Source organism: Lemur catta, chromosome 10, assembly GCF_020740605.2.
Source record: "Lemur catta isolate mLemCat1 chromosome 10, mLemCat1.pri, whole genome shotgun sequence".
Taxonomy (NCBI): Eukaryota; Metazoa; Chordata; class Mammalia; order Primates; family Lemuridae; genus Lemur; species Lemur catta.
Window position 1 is genome coordinate 86,694,119 of NC_059137.1, and position 18,522 is coordinate 86,712,640.

The window sequence follows — 18,522 nt, forward strand, 5'->3', positions numbered from 1 at the left end:
AAGTATATAGCACTCTAATTAGTCACCGGAATGTGTAGCTCATGTTGGCAATGACCTCATTAATTTGTAAGCATCTAATGGGAGGAAAGTTCCACTAATAAAATATAGTTTTCAGAAATGAGATTCGTGATTTCATCAGTAATATATTAACTTATTTCTTGGAATTGGAATACATGTAATGCTTTATTTCAGTTATATACAGACAGCAAAAAATTAATAGGTAGTAAAGATCCAAAAAGGTGAAAATAGAAAAGTAAAAACTCTCATTAAAGCAGCATAAATCATCAAGAGACAACCAAGAGTTTATTTTCCTTTTACAGAATGGAATAAACAGTCTCAGATCTCTCCTCTGCTACTTGCTTGTCTTATACAGACACTTCCTCTTCACACTATTAAGATGTCATTCCATTATCCTCTGTTTTCACTCTGAGAAATCTGCTTATATATGTCCTTACTGTTGCCCCTTTGAAGTTAAAATGTCTTCTAAATTTTTACTGGATGTGCTAAAAAATTTTCTTTTTGTTATTGATTTTCAGCAGCTCACTATGATGTTCTCTAGGTATGGTTTTCTTTGTATTTATCCTACTTGAGTTTCCCTGAATTTGTTTCTATGGCTTTCAAGACTTTGAAGAAATTCTCAAATATTGTTTACACCATAATCTCTTTCCCCTTCCCTCTAGCACTTCAATTGTATGTATATTAGACCATTTCACCATGTCACATTTGCATCTTATGCACTTTTTTTTTGTATTTTATGTTCTTTTTAATTCTCTATATTTTATTTTGGATATTTCTACTGGCCTATCTTCTAGTTTCCTATTTTATTCAACTGTAACCAATCTGCTGTTAAAACCACCCATTCAGCTTTTAATTTCAGTTATGGCATTTTTTAGTTCTAGAATTTTCATTTGGTTTATTGATTTGAATTTTCTGCTAAATCCCCATTTTGTGTTCTAATTTCTTGAACATATGAATCCTAATTATTTTAAAATCTATATGTGGTCATTTTCATATCTGGATCTGTCTCTATTTTTTTTCTCTTGGTTCTACCTTCTGGTATGCCTAGAAATTTTTCACTGCATGGTGGACATTGTGTACAAGAAACTGCAGAAGCTCTATCTGTGCTGTCTAATAAAGTAGCCACTTCAAAGGCTTGACACAATAAAAATAATGTAAACTAACTCATTAATAATTTTTATGTTGATTGTATATTAAAATCATATTTTAAATATATTGCTTAAACATATTATTAACATCAATTTCACCTGTTTCTTTTTGCTTTTATAATCTGGCTGCCAGAAATTTTAAAATTGCTTATGTGACTCAAATTATTTTTCTACTGGATAGCACTTTCGTGCATGACGTGCCTTCCCCCACGGTGGAGTCACTGTCACTGCCTTCGGGCAAGCCAGCAGTGAGGGCAGATCACATCCATCCAGCTACTGCCAAGCCAATGTGAGGCTGTGTGACAGTCTTCAACGCCTGGTGGAGTTTTGGTGTGCTTTAGTCCTCCAGGGTACCTGACCAAAATCCTGGGAGTGTACTGGGACCCCTGCTCAGTGCAAAGCCTGAACTCAAATTCTTCAGCTTCGTGAGACAAAAAAAGGTTCTGTTTCTCTTGCCAGCTGTCTTAGTCAGCTTGGGCTACCACAACGAAACACCATAGACTGGGTGTCTTAAACAACAGAAATTTATTTTCTCACCATTCTCCAGACTGAAAGTTCAAAGCACGGTGCCAGTGTGGTTGGTTCCTGGAAAGGCTTGTCTTCCCAGCTTGTGGAGGGCAGGTCTGGTTGTGTCCTCAAACAGTAGAGACACAGTGAGCCATCTCTCTGGTGGCTCATCTTATAAGGGCACTAAATCCCTCCATGAAGGTCCTACCCTCATGACCTCATCTAAACCCAATTACCTTCCAGAGGCCCCGTCTCCAAATACAGATGACTGCTGACTTAGGATGGGTTAACTTAGGATTTTATGATTTTAGGATGGTGCGAAAGCAATACCCACTCAGTAGAAACCACACTTTCAAGTACCCACACAACCATCCTCTTTTTTACTGTCACTATAGCATTCAATAAATTACATGAGATATTCAACAATTTATTATAAAATTGGCTTTGTGTTAGATGATTTTGCCCAACTGTAGGCTAACGTAAGTGTTCTGAGCACATTTAAAGTAGGCTAGGCTAAGCTATGCTGCTCAGCAGGTTAGCTATATTAAATGTATTTTTTTTTTTTTTTTTTTGAGACAGAGTGTCACTTTGTTGCCCGGGCTAGAGTGAGTGCCGTGGTGTCATCCTAGCTCATACCAACCTCAAACTCCTGGGCTTAAGCGATCCTACTGCCTCAGCCTCCCGAGTAGCTGGGACTACAGGCATGCACCACCATGCCCGGCTAATTTTTTGTATATATATTTTTAGTTGTCCAGATAATTTTTATTTCTATTTTTAGTAGAGACGGGGTCTCGCTCAGGCTGGTCTCGAACTCCTGACCTCAAGCAATCCACCCGCCTCGGCCTCCCAGAGGGCTAGGATTACAGGCGTGAGCTACCGCGCCCAGCCTTAAATGTATTTTTGAATTAAGACATTTTCAACTCATGATAGGTTTATTGTGACATAACCCCAGTGTAAGTTGAGAAGCATCTGTAAGTTAGGGGGCCAACATGAATTTGAGGGGGACACAATTCAGTACATAGCACCACTCAAGTATTTAAAATCTAAAAATGTCTCCAGGGGAAACCTGTCTCTGAATGTTAGGCTCACTTTTCTGCAATTTTCTATTCTCCAGAAGTCCCAGCATTTTGGTAGCCCCAACCCCCAGTGTTATCTTCTCGCCTCCACGTGACTGCCAGGTGCTCAGCCTGTTGCTCCACTCTTTTTATGAGTCTCTAAATTCCAGGAGGGGCAAAGCTGTGTCAAATGCCCAGCTCACTTCCGTGTGTTTCTCTTCTCTCGAGAACTTGGTCAAGTTCTAGCTACCAGGTCTCTAACATCTTCAGACAGATGCTTTGGTACTTTGTCCAGCTTTTCCAGTGAGACATCGGCAGGATCAGACTGCTACAAACTAGACTGTTGGAGCCACAAGTGGGTTTCCACCGCCAGCTCCTGCACTGCTGTACATATTAACCTCCTTTCTTTTCCTCTTCTCTGTTCATCTTTTGAATTCACGAAGTCTACTACAATATACTTTCCAGGGTGAAGTTAGTCTGGAATGTTTTGCACTCCCCTGAAGGTGAGGCTGCCTCATCAGGACCTGCCCATCCTGACCTGTTGGGTCCCTGGAGAGGACCAGGCATGGGCTCTGCTGGGAAGAGACATAGGAATTCTGACATCAACAGCAACATTCTTGACTTCTGTTACACTTACTTGAAAAATTTTGAGGTTAACCTCAAGCTCATATCTATGTTAGAGAACTTTGGGAGCTAGAGTGAGTCCAAAGTTACTGGTTCACTATCTCTAGAATGTTCTTTCCATTCCAACGTCCCTTCTAATGTGACAGTGGTGACCATTCCCTCTGCCTGGGTTGACACTTACGTGTTCACAGATAAGCAGTGACTCTAGCTCCAGCCAGGGAGCATGATCTTGAACTTAGTGCCACTCAATACTTGTCAAAAGCTGAGAAGAGAACGGGTGTGTAGCCCATTTTCCCCTCTAGATACCAATATCTGTGCCTGGAGGAAATCAACCATGGATCCTGAGTGTACCATGACAGGAGCAAGGGAATCTTTACTGAATTCCACATTGGATTAATGCCATTGGCAGCGTGGGAGATGGTAGAAGAAAGACCTAATTTCACTTGTGGAGATGTTCCCTTTAATGAAGGCAAGTATCTTCCTTTGAAGATCCATGGAAAAATTTCTCACTGGTCTTAGGATGAAGAATAACTGGCTTGCTCTTTGGAAAGTGGTTTGTTTTCATTTTGTAAACTCTGTGAATTATGTAGCTAATGGCATTTTCTTCTTGCATTGACAACTTAATAGCTTAGAGTCATAATGACAGCTTTTTCTAACAATAGTATGGGATCTCACCATGTGTGTTTGCCATGCTCATCCCAAGTCTGCCTTTGCATTTCCCCCTAACCTCGGCATGCTCTGTGTGCCTCTCACCCGGGCCCTGCCCGTGGTCTGACCCATCCTTCCCTTGCTGAAGCTACTGCAGCTGCTTCCAGTTGGACTTCCATTACCCCGTGTATTATCTACACTAGCCAGAGGAATCACCCGTGTTAGCTATCCAGTGATGTGTAACAAATTAGCCCCAAACTTAGAGATTTAAAACAATGAACATTTATTTTACCATTTCTGTGGGTCAGAAATCTGAGCAAGACTTAGCTGGGTGGCTCTGACTCAGGGTCTCCTGCAAGGATGCAGCGAAGGTGCCGGCAGGGGCTGCATCTTCTGGGGGCTCAGCTGGGAGAGGGTCCACTTCCAAGCTCGTTTGCACAGCTGTTGGCCAGCCTCAGGGAGACATCAGTTCCTTGACACATGGGTCTCTCCGTCGGGCAGCTCATAGCATAGGAGCCGGCTGCCCTTATAGTGATGGAGGGAGAGAGGGAGAGAGAGGCCGCAGTCCTTTTGTAACTTAATCTTGGAAGTGACCTCCTATCCCTTTTGTTGTTGTATTTTTTTCATTAGAAGCAAGTCACCAAGTCCAGTGTGTACTCAAGGCGAGAGGACCCCGCAGGGATGTGGACAGTAGGACCCATGGTCACGCGGGCCTCCTGGAGGCCGCCGGCCACCCTGATCACGCTTTTTCTGACACCCTTCCCGAGAGCCATTGTGCTCTTCAGGTAAAGTCCAGACTCACGACGTGGCTGGCGGGACTCTCCAGCCACTTCTCACTGCTCTGGTCTCATTTTGAGAAGCTTCATTCCTGGCCCATTTGGTGTTTTCTAGAAAGAAGAAAATGAATTCCATTAAGTCTCATCTCTTCTCTGTCCCACACGACTTTTCAAAAAGTAGCAAACTTATCTAAAAAGCATGAAACAAAATGTTGAAATGTTGCCAGACTAATGTACCATCCAGGAATTGGTCCCTGAATAATGTATGGTCGGCTGTAACTGAACAGAAATGGGTAAAGACTGTAAGAGTGTCTACGGCTTACTACCGTGTGCCAGGCACTGCCCAGAGAACTTCACATGGATTAATTCATTTAGCCCCAAACACCCTGTGCGCTGGGTCCACTTCACAGACGAGGAGGCAGGCAGGCCGGTGGGGGGGTCCGGCTCAGAGCTCGTGCCCTGAAGCACTAGGCATCTTGCTGCGACCAGGTGTGCAGATGGGACCCGACAGATGACTGCTTGGAACCTGCGGCTGCTTCCTCCGCACTTCACAATGCCCAGCACAGTGGTCTGGACGTGATTTGATTCCTGAAAATAGCCTTTAGTCTATACATAACATTGTAAGAGAAACAGCAACGTTTTGAAATACTTTAAACGTGTAGTGGGATCTCATGAATTTAATAATATAAAGAGGTTTTTTTTGTTTGTTTTTTTGTTTCATTTTTTTCCCTAAGTAATCCTTTGGAACATAGGCATTTAAAAAATTAAGGTTTCTTTGAACACAACATTTTGGTTTAGAAGGATTTTCCAGAAAGATTTCAAATGGATTCTTCTCTCTCCTAGAAAAATATAAACAATAATAGTTGTTGGGAACAGTCCTGTGTTGGAAGTTTTCACCATTGGTGGTCTGTCCAGGGTGATTTTAATTTTCTCTTATCTGTTTCTTCTTCATTCATCCTTTAGCAACTGTGATTGATTATATTTTTGAGATCGAGTCAGGTGATTTTCATCCAAAGGAGTGACATGACGACAGGGCTGATGTGGGCTCAACTGCAAGAACTCTCTTATAGTTGGGCTCGGTTTACTTATAATGAAGGAGCCTGCCTGCTGGAGGCCCCAGCGAGGGTGGCCATCCTCTGGGGACACGCAGGGAAGCAAATCACTCCCAGGCAGAAAGTCGGACAAATGGATATGCCCGTTGCTAACTCCAGGCTTCTGTGACATAATAGCTGGGACTCCTTTCCCAGCTCTAATTCTAACCCAGTTACGTTAGAATGACTTCCATGTGGTATGGACAGAAATGCAAATTGAACAATCATGTCTCCCTTACAAGTATTGGCCTGCACATTATTTAAAAAGAAAGAATGTCACTAAAAGATCTAGGTCTCTGATAACAGCACATGGGCCCAATTACTTCAGAAACCAGTTGTATCCCACGTGACCCAGCACACTGGGGACTTTCCAGCACTGTCATCTGCACGGTGCACAGCCTGGAGACCTCAGACTCCCTATATAAGGGATCACTTTTTCACTCATCCCACCCCATTCTCCCTTTCCAAATGCCAAATGTCATTTCTTTGCTTCTTTTACTTATTTAATTTTTAAGCGACAAATAATAATTGTATATATTGGGGTTCTATGTGATGCTTTGATATACCTTTACATTGTAGAATGTTTTAATGTATGTTTCATTAATGGTGAAATGATTTCTGCTAACTACTCATTTTGCAATCCTGAGCAGTGAACCGGAGAGAACAAAAACAAATTTGCCTGTCCCTAAGTGGCATGAGTTCAAACGGGCCTTTTCAGAATCTAAGCGAGCCGTCTGCCTATTAAGTCTGACTTCCTGTCTCCTCTGACCAAGGAAGGGAGTTTATCTTCCAGCTGAAAACATTTTTAAAGGGATCTTTAAGAAGCTAATCATATTAGGGGCTAGCCAGACCCCCTGGCCAGGGGCACAGGGGACCACCCAGCGACAGCTCTGCTCTCTTGGAGCCTCTTTGTCTCTCTCCGATGGCAACACCCTGTGTGCTCTAGGACCGGCCTCCTCCAAAGCACTGGCCCTCCTGCCTGCCTATGTCGACATCCCGCCCACTGAATTTCTCACTGTTGCTCTGCCCAGCAAGGAATCTACCAAAAATCTGTTTTAAAAAATGCATGTTTTCTCAGATCTCCTCACACTTGGAAAAATAGCTTTTTATGTTGAATGCACATCTCAGTTTACAAAGCAGTCATGTCATAGTCTCACTAATTCTCACCCAAACACAAGGAAGTACAGTCACTGCCTGTTCTTCAGGGCAATGAAACTGGCCCAGGGATGTGCCCTTTGTGTGCGGCAAAGCCATCAGGGGACGCAAGCTCACTTACTGCACTGCGCACGGTGCTCAGGATGCAGACGTCACTGGGTTCAGGGTTTTGGCCACATCTGGCTGAGTCTTCCCTCTGCCAGGGTCTCCTTTCTCCTCTCCCCCCACCCCCAGCTCCCCACAATCCCTGGACCCAACACTCACTTCGCTGATTTTTGCACGTGGGGATGTGGGCTGGGTGAGGGTGACAGAAATGTAATGGTCAGGGTGGGGCAGATCCAGGACACAAAATTGTAAAGGCATACTTACCTGAGAAACTTTACTTAGAATGAGAGAAGAAATCACAGTAAATTACACACCTTCAAAAGTTGACAAATACCAGGTATGTCATAGTATCATATAAATAACAGCATTTTATAAATTGTCTGATGTACATCTGAAATACTTGCTCCCTGAGGAATTTTACTGCATTGTCGGCAATTTGCACGTTTCATCAGGAGCCATCTACTTCATGAGGACGAGATGTGCTGCAATCCCTAATCTGCAAACTCCCCTGTCAGGCGGGTGAGATGTGGCTTCACATACACAGCTATTCATGGTGCTACTATGGCCGTTCGCCCTACAAAAGAGGAGCTCTGGTAAGTTCCACTGCATGTGACTCCCATCAAAATGGGAAGAAGTATGTTGCATTTATAATTAAATATGCTGCACTTTAAGCATTTTCCTAACCAAAAAACACTTTGCTTTTGCCGAGACAACAGTGAGAACTGCTTATGTTTGTAAGTGTGAGTTTTCCGTAGATTGTCTCCCGGTTCACGCTTTCAAAGCCTGTTTCTCCTGCACCCTCACACTCCCGGTGCTGCGGGAAACAATAGCACCTCCCGCCGAGACACGAGGGGAGCTGGCACAGTGTGCAGGGGAACGTTCCAGGAAGTCACTCCTATCCGGAATGGTTAGTGATAAGTTAGCTATACATGGAGGTGACTACACCACGAAGATGTACCCCTCCAAACTCAAACTGAGCATGTCTCCCAAACCTTCCCACTAGGTGGATCCCAAAACGCCTGCAGCCACTCCAGTGCCCCCCAACGGAGGAACAGTGTGAGCGAGGGGCAGTGAAGAGACCGTTGGAAACTAGTTGCTGTCACACCATTCTTTTCAAATCTCACAGAAGCAAGACCCTGTGAACACGTTGCTCCCACCCTGCCCACGGCCTTGGAAGGGGCCTGTGTCAATGAGGGGCTGGAAGCATTTGTCTCATGGGCTCAGAGTTGGTGGCAGGGACAACCTGGAAGGGCTCTCTACCTTCAGCATGAAGAGACTGGGTCGAATTCTACTTACAGTGGGTCACCTTGGAGGGCTTTGAGGCTGGGAATGATGTGACCAGCCTCAGCCTTGCAGGGCAGCTCTCCAAATCTCAGCGGAGCCCGGCTGTGGAACGCCAGGATGGAGGCCGTGCACATGAGTGGTGATGGGCCGGGCTCACTGGGGCCGGTGGACGGGGGAAGCGGTGCACTGTGGTCTGTTTTGGAAGCAGAGCCCACAGGACCGTCCACACGCGCCATCAGTAGACTGAGGGGGAAAGGGGCTCACGGTGGATGCTGGCACTCTTTGGTGCCCTCACTGGGGTGGGATTGGTGGAGGAAAGCAGGTTGGGGAAGCCCTGGGACATGGGTGGCAGTGGATGCTGACTCTCATTTGGGGCATGTAAGATAGAGATGTCTACCAGAATCCGAGGGGAGGTGCCAGGCAGTGGCCCCTGAGTTGCCTGTGAGTCAGGCGGGTGGACAGAGGATGCTGCCAGGACAGCTGGTGGGTGTTGCCCATCAAGAAGTAGCTGGCATCAGAACCCCAACTTCATGCAGCCACAAAGCCCAACCATAGGGCAGTCATCCCTGGGGACAATAGGCCAGGGCATGGGTTTGAGGAAGGTGAAATCCTCATCAATGCCTGGTCAGCCTCACTGAGGAAGGTTCTTATAGCTCACGCTGGAGGGGTGGGAGGAGGGTGTGCCATGGAGGAAGGAGTAGATGACAGCAACACTGGGGGAGGGACCCGTGAAGTCAAAGAGCCTGGAGCGGAGAACCCCGCAGGCTACTGTCTGAACAGGTGATATGGGAGGCCTCCAAGCATGCTCCGTGGGCAGCTGTTTGGCTCTGGCACAGACCGAGTGGACTAAAAGCCATTCTGAGATAGCAATTCAGGTAGTGCACAGAGCAACAATGGCTGCTTCCTTGAAAAGCTGGGGTATCAGACTGCCCCCGGAGATCAGTAGGAGTCTAGCAAGGAACAGATGGCACATCCAAATCAAGATATGCTAGGCAGGGCTGAGGAAAGAGGCCACCCGCAAAGGCGTTGGCAGGTGAGAGAGACGGTAAAGGACAGTGCAGCACTCCAGGACAAGGGACAGGCAGCAACAGCACTCCAGGGCCGCAGAGCGGTGGGAAGTCACGCAGTTGCTGAAGGCCAGAAGGAGAGAGTCAGGTAGAGGAAGCCACCTTGAGTCAGTCCCAGGTGACCTCAGGGACGGCCGTGCAGGAGCACGCGCCCTGACTTGTCTCTCATCCCCCCTCTGATTTCCTGCTGGTGCCCCGGGAGCCAGAGGGCAGGCAGAAGGGAGGAGATGGGGGAGGCTGGGAGGAGGTGGGAGGGGTGGGGGCAGAGTAAAGTTGTAGGGGACACGGAAGGTATTCAGGACAGCCCCCAAGGTTTAATCACCCTCCCTGACACCGAGCCAGCCACCAACCAGACTTGTGAGGGGGCTGTCCTAAGAGCTCCAGCCACGGCCACGGCGCCGTCCGAACGTGAGCAGTGCAGACCACCAGGCCAGCGGGCCCACGGAACTGTGGGAAATCATAAATGTTTGTCGCTTTAAGCTTACATTTGGGATGGTTTGTTATGAGGCAAAAGCCAGCTGACACAACCTCATAAGGTTGTCATGAAGAGTGTATCTTTTAAAAGGCTGGTTTAGAGTTTTCTTGTAGTAATTTCCTCAAGAAAGTTCTTTTCTGGTCATTTAAAAAATTCTTTTCGGCGGGGGAGGGGATGGAGGTATGACTACATGATGAGTACCAGGCGCACTGTCTGGAGAATGAGAACGGACGCGCTTGGGACTCTGACTCGGGGGGATGGGTGGGACATGGACAATGTATATGACCTGAACTTATGTACCCCCATGATGAGCTGAAATAAAAAAAAAAAAATTGGAAAAAAAAATAAATAAAAAATTCTTTTCATTATTTAAACAAGGGAAGCCATGTGTCTGGTAATGAGTCTTGTGATATTGAAAAGCTCATGTCAAAAAGTTGGTTTCTTTCCTCAGTACCGTCCCCCCAGCCCCGCCCAGGCCCCCCTCCAAGGGGTGGGCGGGTTTCAGGGACACGCTGGTGAGCCTGCCCGGCCGCCTCAGCCTCCGAGGACCCTCACTGTGCCCCGCGCGGGAGGGGCATTTTCACCCTGTACTATCCTCCACGCTCCTCTTCCGGTTCTGCCTCCCTGAATGTGCTAGTTGTCTATTTTTTATTTTATTGATTAATTTAAATGGTGTACTTAAACCTCTATTTTTCATCCCAGTAACTTTAGGGAGTATCTTGACTTCACCCAACATGAGATAAAAACATTAGTCTAAACCCTCCCTCCCTCCTCCCCCACCTTATGCATCCAAAATTGTCAGTTACACTTTTATATCTCGTTTGTCAAAGTGGGTGATATTTCCATGCTCTTTTGCCAGACTTCTCTGCTCGGGGCATAGGTTGAGTCTGAAAGTTGAATAAAAAATACAGACTTGACATCATAATTCTTATGTCACTCTTATTCACCACTCAGGCCGTGTGTGCCAAGATCACATCTTTTTCTCTAGAGGATTCTGTGTGCCCCCGGAAGATAAAACTCTGTGTTCAAAACCAGACGCACTCTCCTGGTACCCCGAGACTGCTCTCTGTTCCTACCAGGGCTGTCTCTGCAGCTTGGGCTTTTACTCCCGGAGTCTCTGTGGCCTTTAGTTTTCCTTTCTGAAAGAATAACGTGTTTTATTCATTTGCTTGTTTATTCTTCGAACGTTTATTTAGACACCTGTTTTGCCAGGTGGCATTCTAGATTCTCAGAATGAAGATGTGAGTATAACGGGCCCAGTCCCTGCCCTGCCTGGCGCTCCCATTCATTCCGCGAGAGGTGGAGGGGGCACAAACACACCGGGGGGGTGCAGGGGGCCACAAACACACTGGGGGGGTGCAGGGGGCCACAAACACACCAGGAGGGGGGGTACAGGGGGCCACAAACACACCAGGAGGGGGGTGCAGGGGGCACAAACACACCAGGAGGGGGGTGCAGGGGGCCACAAACACACTGGGGGGGTGCAGGGGGGCCACAAACACACGGGGGGGGTGCAGGGGGCCATAAACACACCAGGAGGGGGGTGCAGGGGGCACAAACACACCAGGAGGGGGGGTGCAGGGGGCCACAAACACACTGGGGGGGTGCAGGGGGCACAAACACACCAGGAGGGGGGGTACAGGGGGCCACAAACACACCAGGGGGAGTGCAGGGGGCACAAACACACCGGGGGGGTGCAGGGGGCCACAAACACACTGGGGGGGTGCAGGGGGCCACAAACACACCAGGAGGGGGGATGCAGGGGGCCACAAACACACCAGGGGGGGTGCAGGGGGCACAAACACACCAGGAGGGGGGGTGCAGGGGGCCACAAACACACCAGGGGGGGTGCAGGGGGCACAAACACACCAGGAGGGGGTGCAGGGGGCACAAACACACCGGGGGGGTGCAGGGGGCACAAACACACCGGGGAGGGTGCAGGGGGCACAAACACACCAGGAGGGGGGTGCAGGGGGCACAAACACACCAAGAGGGGGGGTGCAGGAAGTCACAAACACACAAGGAGCGGGGCGCGTCTGGGCGAAGGCTGAGCGAGAGCAACGCGGACTGGGAAGCTGCGGCTTTGAAGGTCGTCATTAGCGAGGGTCTTCCGGCCGAGGTGCCGCCGTGCTTCCCCGGGTTTCCGGGGGATCAGGAGTGGGGGGCGTCAGTGTGTGTGCGCTGAGCCCCCCGCCCGCCCAGGGAGCCTTGCCTGGGCGGGTGCCAGGTCAGTGTCGCGTCTCCCGCCGCCCCGCCCCCTGGCCACCCCCTCACAGAACCGGGCGTCCCAGCGCGGCCACGTCCGCATCTGCAGCGCGAGGGGCGGGGGCAGATTTCACCCCCGGCGCTGGGATTACGGGAAGCTTTTGCTAGAAGGGCTTCGGCCACGGCCAAAGGACAGTAACAGGACCAAAGGCAGTTTTCTGAGACATGGCAGAGTGAGGGTAGCAATTTTGGTGTGGTATCAGATTCATATAAAACCCCATTCACGATCAGAAGCACAGTTTTATTGCCAGGAAATATTGAAAGTGCTGACCTCGGGGGATTGCCGAGGACACAGATTGTGGGTTTCCAGGGCTTCAGAGCTGTCTTTCAGGCAGTCATGGATCCCTTGGAGAAACAGCACATGGCAGGACGGGGTCATCAGGAGGGGTTTCTCTTCTTTTATTTGGTGCTTTCCAAATTCTCCAGATTTTATTTAATAAGCTTGGCTAATTTTAATCTTCCGAGAAAAACTAAGTTTAAACAAAAAGGACACTAGATGTGGATAAGCAGGAGACACGTGTGTGATCCGTTGTTACTTCACAAGTCCCCCTGAGAGAGTTGGAACTCCTGCTGCTTCACCTTTGCTTTTGCACATTTCCGCAGCTGGTCACAGAGGGTGAAGCAACGAAAGCAAAGAAAACTAGGCTTTCTTAACTGCTCTAAAACATTTTATAAAACTGTATCTGGGCAAAGTGGCCTTTTGTTTGGGTTTAGACAATTAAAAACAACACTGAATTTTTTTTATTTTAAAGAAAGGGTGAGAAGATACATGGGCCACTAAAGATCCCTCCTTCAAAAGCATAGAGGCAGGAGGAGACTCCACTCGCCACCAGTCAGGGCCATCCCCGCGGGTGGGGCAGCTCCCCGACTGCCTGCTGCTTCTCCTTCTAAACACTTTGCTTGTTTTCAGAAGTGCTGCACCCAGGCAAGAGGCCTCTCTCTTCTTGGTTTTCCAAATTAACATGTATCTTAGGAAGGGGGTGGAACTGCGTGCCGTGGGCTTCACTGTTGGTGACAGATGACATGGCCATCCCTTGTCCCTAGGGCTGTGGATGGCGTGCTGGCTTGCTGGAATGACACCTCGGGGCTTTTATTGCTTCCGGGCTGGGCAGAGTCTCAGGGCTCCACAGGACACACCCATCTGAGGAAGCACCCGCTGCCTTGGCCTGGGCCTTTCGCAGGAGCTGGGCTCTCACGCGCTCTGCTGGGGCGTTACAGACAATTTGTGCAGTTTGGTGTGCCCCAAATTAACAAGGGCTCTGCTCTGTGGCTGCTTCCTAGCTGTTGATTCAGAGCAAGTGACCCACTGGAGTGGAACTTAGTCCAGCCTGGCATTCTGAAGACAGCTGTTCTAAAGTGGAGCAGAGACAGTCACATGAGCTGCCCAAGGCTGCAGTTTATGACTGGAGCTGGGACATGTGGACCTGCCACAGCCTCTCAGCCCTCGTCACAAGCACCTGAAACTGCAGAAGGAAGCCGATGTGGCAGAGGGAACATGGTGATTTTAAACTATGAGGAACATCAGGGTAGATCTTGCACACTGATTGGAATCTCGGAAATTTAATTTTTCTTAAAAGCGTATTGCAAAAGCATAATTGTAATGTTTTGTACCTTTCCTTCTATTCAATGGAGAAGTTGCACCAAGTATCACTCAGAACCCAGGTCTGGTCTTTTCAGGGAGGGAGACTTTAAAATAATAGCACCAGGTCAGGTATGGTGGCGAGTGCGCCTGTAGTCCCAGCACTTTGGGAGGCTGAGGCAGGAGGGTTGCTTGAGCCCAGAAGTTTGAGGTTGCAGTGAGCTATGATTGCACCACTGCACCCCAGCCTGGGTGACAGAGTGAGACCCTGCCTGCAAAAAAAGACATAAATAAATAAAGGCACTAGGTCACATTACTCTTGGTGAAACTAAATGGGTTTGCTCATTTCCACTCCAGATCCCCACGGAGAGTTTGTTGTGAGCTTTCCCAAGCAGGAAAGTTAAAGTTATAGTATTAAAAGCAACTCTGCATTGTAAATACGTCCGTGGAGGGAGAAGGGAAGAGCTGCGTATCATCAGAAGGCAGGTGTGGATGGGGAGTCCAGCGCTGGCCACACCTGGGCCAGTGAGGTGGGCACTCCCTGAGTGCTGCAACTCAGCCTGTCCTGTTGGGCACGTGGTAGGTACTCAATAAATATTTTTGTACGAACAGGAATTGGTGATCTTCAAGACATTAATAGGATCAAAGGATAAAAAAAAGATAGTAATAGGAGTTTCAGGGGACAAAGGCGTTCTGGAGGCCCAATTAGTTTGTGAAACCCTGGAATAGACAGAGTTCAGCAGGGCTTTTGCCCTGTATCCTCCCAGCATTTGTAATGTGCTGATGGGCATCCAAATTCCCAAATAGAGACACCTGCAGATCCTTCCTCAGTTTCCCTGACCACACACTCTTTGGAGAAGGGGACAGAGGACTTAGTCGCTTCCAATACAGGAATATCCAAGGAACACAAATTTGGAAAATAGCAATTCAGCTAAACCTCTTTATTTCACAGGTGAAAGAGGCCCTTTGGTTTAATGGAAAGGAGATGACCATTTAGAGTCAGAAAATGAAGATGGAATTTGCTTCCGACTGACTGTTGTAATATTGGCAAGTTATTCCCATGTATCCATTTACCCATCTGAGTAAGGGAATAGTTGAGGCAATTATCTGTAACTTTTACTCAGCACGTGGTAGGGTGCCTAGAACAAAGGAAGTGTTTAATAAATGATAACTCTTAAAATTGTAATTGGAAAACTGAATTGCAGAGAGTACTAACTATCCCATGGTCACCCAGTGATGTGGTGCAGGGCCAAGCGGGGTCCTTGGGCTTCTTGTCTCCCACCAACATTCCTGTCACTGCACTACGCTGACTGATAATGGAAGCTGTACATGGATGTATGTCTCTCATAAGCATAACAAATCAAATAGAAGTTGCCAGATGTTTCTGTTTCACAGAAGAATGAAGTTCATGGACGTATATCAGGGTTCAAACCTAAGATTTAAAGAAAGATTGCAGAGCATGAGCAGTCATAAAAGATGTCTAGGTTGGTATTTCAGCATTCCTGGGTAGCACAAACCACCATTTGGTCACATCTGGTCTCCATCAGGACTGAAGTGTTACATAAATATATGCACAGTTTATAGGGTGAGGAGGCCCTATTGAGACAGACCAGGCCCTTATCTGTTTCAGCTCTGCAGATGGGGCCCTGCAGACTGCCCGATAGCCCTGGGCAATGTTCTCCCAAGGGACAGAGCTCGCTGCTCCCATCAGTGCATCTGGGCAGAGATGCCATGCTTATATGTTTATTCCAGCTGCCCTTACTCATGTCCAACACACCCAGGGTTCAGCCTCCCAACAGAAAGTTTTGCTTACAGATGCCTGGGGGAGTTCAGTTCATAAGTTAGATAACAAAATGCTTTAATGATCCTGTGGGCTGCATCCATCTATCCACCCATTCACCCATCCATTCATCCACCCATCCACTCATCCGTTCACTGACCCATCCATCTATCCACTCATTCATTCATCCATTTACTCATTCATCCATCCATACAGCCATTTATTCATTATTCCATTTACCCTTCTATCCATCCCCATCCATATCCATCCACTCATCCATCCATCCACCCATTCATCCGTCTGTCTGTCTGTCCATCTCTCCACCCACTCACCTATCTACCCACCCATCCACCCATCCACCTACACCCATCCATTCACTTATTCAATGAATATGAGCTCCTTGCCTGTGTAAAACACTGGTTTGGGGACAGGGAATCCAGCAACAAACCAATCAGGCATGGGGCTGACCCTCATGCCACACTCTAGAGGGAGAGGTAGACACTGAATAGTTGCACAATTATTTGTTGGCCAGGGGGATGAATTCTGAGAAGAATTACAAAGTTCTCTGAGAGTGTGTGCTGGGAGCTTCCTCCTACTTAGGAGGCCAGAAAGAGCTTCCTGAGCACAGAGCGTGTGCTGTGGGCATCCACTCTGGCTGCTGTGTGGTTGGTTTTGATTCTTCCAGTCCCAGAGGTTTTACTGTTAACTCTTTTCCTGAGGGCATAAGCTTGCAAAACAAGGCTATCCCTTCTGTAGGTAAAATCATTAAAATGTTCCTAGTATCAAGCCCCCCAAGCCATCTAATCTAAAGGATCGAATCTCAAAACATAAACGTCCCTTGTACCACGGTGAGGGGTGCAGGAAAGATCTGGGTTCCCCGCACAGCGCTGTCCTTCCTCCGCAGGCCACGCGGGCTCGTGAAGGCTGTCAGACTCCGGGCTTTTCCTGTGGCCCGAGCTTCTGACCACACAGCATTGTGCATGTTTTGCTTTTTCAAAGGAACAAATAAACACAAATCTTCTCCACTCCCACCCTCACTGACACACACACAGTGGGCCTGGCCCTTCGTTTCCTCCTGGGGTATCATCTCTCTGTTTTATGCCCCTGCTTGTTGAACTTGACCCAGATAAGCCGCACAAGGAAAAGCAATCTCCCTACTGTTTGCCTCAGAGGAGCAGAGCCATTTTATACACATGAATACCTGGAGTGGGGCTGCCTGCTTGGAGGCCTGACCGTGGCCAGACAGCCCACGGCCGGGCGGCTCCACCCCAGGCGCTCAGCAGTAATTATACATGAGAGGAAATTACACTGGTCTTGTTTCCTCTCTGCGTCTATGCCTGGATATTCAAGGAAGAGACCTTCTGGTTTTGTGCTACTTTATAATTTCTTTGGAGGGACAGGGTTTTAATGAGACTCCCAAACCGGCTACTTGTGCCATGGCCACTCATTTCCTATCGTGCACAATAGCAATTATGCAGCCAGAGGCTGGCTGTGGGTGAGTTTGTTCTTCTCTGTGACATGTATTTTGTGAGACAGAAGAGAAGTCCTCTGTTTCTGAAAGCAACTCTTAAAATAAATACACCAGGCTCCTCTAAGGCTTATCTGCATGGGAAGAAGAAGGAAGCTACTGGGGCTAACAGGTTTTAAAGTGCTTTGGTGGGTTGGTAAGCAGGTCAGCACAGGGAGAGCTGGGAAGGGCAAAGACCCCTCCATCAACATGCACGCCTGGTCATGGGCAAGCTGGAATTTGCCCGCAGGAGGGGTGAGCTCAGGGCCTGACTACCTACAGGTGGATGCCAAGAACGAGTTGTGCCCTTTTTTTTTTAAAGCAAAAAAAAAAAAAAAAGAAATTCTTTCCAGCCATCCACATGTTAAAACACTGGCTAGTGTGCGTGAACCTATGTGCAGCACCAAGAGGCCCAAAGTGCTTGGCTGGGCCAGGTGGCAGTGGACGGCTGGCTCATGCCGTCTTTGCAAGATACCGCACAAGGTAAGACCAAGCCAGATGTTCTTTTCTCATCCCCCAGCTTTTCTGAGATACAACTGACAAATAAAAATTGTATACATTTAAGGTGTACAATGCGATGATTTGATACATGTATATATTGTGAAATAATTGCCACAATCAAGCTAATTAACACATCTACCGCCTCACAGTTACCATTTATTTTGTGTGGGAGAGCACTGCAGATCTACTCTCAGCACATTTAGAGTACACAATACAGTATTAACTGTAGTCACCATGCTATACATAGATCTCCAAAACTTACTCATCTTAAACTGAAAATGTGTACCCTTTGACCAAAATTCCCCGTTTTTCCCACCTCAGCCCCTGGTAACCAACGTTCTATTCTCTGCTTCTATGAGTTCAACTTCATTAGATCCTGGTATACACGTGCACAATGGAATGTTATCCAGCCTTGGAAAAGAAGGCATTCCTGCCATTTGTGACAACATGGGCCAGCCTGGAGGATGGCATGCCAAGTGCAAGAAGCCAGACACAGGCAGCAGATCTCGCAAGCCAGTTATTCTTGAGAATCAGAGCCGAAATCCATCCTTGACACCCACCCCTCATGTCGGGGGAGGAAGCTGCAGGCCTGCGGCCAGCCAGACTGTCCCAGGTACCTGATCACCCAGCGTCCAGCAAGCTTGGCCCAGGGCAGCGGAGTCCTTGGCACAACGCACATTTCCCCGTGGTTTGGAATCTGAGAGCTGGAAAGAGCCTCTGCTTTTCATTTTGGCCCTGCTTACAGGATTTGGGCTTGCTTTGTTTCATTCTTGTTGTGTAGGGAGTGACCAGGGTGGGAGAGCAATGTCCCCTGTAATTGTCAGGGTTTGTGCTGCTCTTGTATCCGACATGTAAAGCCTGGAGCTGAAGACCCATAATCTGAAATGAAGTGAGATTCACAGGCCCTGCTCCCAGGGGAGGGAGGCAGACCAACTTC